This window comes from Gossypium arboreum, chromosome 9 (genome assembly GCF_025698485.1).
Source record: "Gossypium arboreum isolate Shixiya-1 chromosome 9, ASM2569848v2, whole genome shotgun sequence".
NCBI classification, from domain to species: domain Eukaryota; kingdom Viridiplantae; phylum Streptophyta; class Magnoliopsida; order Malvales; family Malvaceae; genus Gossypium; species Gossypium arboreum.
This window is the reverse complement of record NC_069078.1, coordinates 10280528-10282173: the sequence shown is the minus strand read 5'-3', so window position 1 is coordinate 10282173 and position 1646 is coordinate 10280528. Positions and strand designations below refer to the sequence as shown.

The 1646-nt window shown below is 37.1% G+C and overlaps 1 long non-coding RNA gene across 1 annotated transcript; it reads left to right on the top strand.

Annotated features, from left to right (window-relative positions):
* The first annotated feature begins 818 nt into the window (after positions 1 to 818).
* LOC128280614 (uncharacterized) lies at positions 819 to 1424 on the top strand. Its single transcript, XR_008270705.1, has 3 exons — positions 819 to 1003; positions 1143 to 1205; positions 1301 to 1424. It is a non-coding gene; the product is annotated as an uncharacterized LOC128280614 (long non-coding RNA).
* The last annotated feature ends 222 nt before the right edge of the window (positions 1425 to 1646 follow it).

Genomic DNA, 1646 nt, shown 5'->3' with positions numbered 1-1646 from the left:
AGTAGTCTCCCAAATGGGCTTGCATATGTTATTGATGTTGCATGTATTTTAAAATGGGCCTATGGGCCATATCATTATCTGAATAAGGGCTAAGGCCCGGTTATTGTAATCTGAAAGGGCTCGCCCAAGACCACTGTTACTGAATGGGCTTAGGCCCAATAGGCTTGAGCTGGCTTGGGCTTTGAATGAGTTTTCCTTACACACTGAGTTTCCCCAAACTCACCCCTTTTATTTCATCCACGCAGGAAATCCCCAACCATAGTGGGCTTGGAGCTGTGAGGGAATTCGGAGTGGCCACCCGTTCTGAATGTTTGGTTTTCTTCTGGTGAACTGGACATCCTATTATTTACGTTTGAAGTTTTGGGTTTTTAAATGTAATAAGGCCGTTTAATTATTTTTGATGGTTTTAATATGTAGATAGGTATTACTTATTTTAATTGTTGAAATTGGATAGCTTTAGGGCGCGTTTTCAAAAAATAACAATTGATTTCAAAATAACACGACAACAAACAAAGCTTCCGCAATGAAAGTATTTTCCAAAATTAATCATTTTTCCTAAAAATGACATAATCAAATCAGTTTCCTAGAAATATCCATGACGTTAAGGTGTGGCAATGGCGATGCATGTCTAGGATTGGATCCGAAGGGAGCTTGGTATTAGCGATCCGATGGACTCACCACCTCTTTTTCGGTTTCCTACTTGGTGCATAGCTTCCATTCACTTTAACCTATAATGAAATTATCTTTTAAAACACTAAGTAAGTTTTTCTGGATCAACAATATAAAATGTTTTGAACGCTTCGATGTGGCATGTCGGATCCGGTCATAACGTCTAGGCTGGATTCGGGGTGTTACATCCCTAGTTTATTTCCCCTCTTTTCCCCTAATTCGAAGCCCTAAAATAATTACCCTTTTTCCCCTATTTGAAATCCAAAATCCCTGGCGGTAGTAAGAAAGGGGAAGGAGCACATTTGAAGCTAGGAACGGTTTGAAAGAAATTCTGGTAAGTTCTCTTTTGGACAGTTTTTGTTATTTTCATGCATCTATTCGCAAGCTGTTGGATTATTTTCACCTTTAGTTTAACTTTTTTAATTAATATAAAATATTCGGATGGTCTTTAAATTGCATATGATTTGTTTCAGTACTCTTAGAGATGTGAAAATACCTCCTAGACCAAGGCTCCTTATTCTTGATCATATTCAGAGGTTAAACTCGAATCTTCCATGTAGGATAATTATAATTATTGCCCTCGAGACCATTGAATCCTATCTCACATTCGGGTTTCAATAAAATTTTTCAGGGATCCAGTATTAAAAGAGAAGCAAGGGCACCGTCGTTGAATTTTATTATCGAGCCAGTTCACCACAAAGGGGCTATTTCTGGTATATCTGAAAACCGGAGGAGGGAGGTAGTTTGTATCTTTTCCAATGAAATGATTGTTTTTTTTCCTTTGGATTAACATGTTTGCTCTAGCTTTGATTTTGTGAAATATCGGATAAAAATTCTAGTTTTTGTGAACTCGAATGCAGTAGTTTTGGTATTTGCATCTGTTTTTTTTCTCTCTAGGCAAAACATTAACGATGACCAAGTTTAACTATAACAAAAATGATAGCTTTGCTGCCCTTAGGTAGCATTAAAATGTAAAA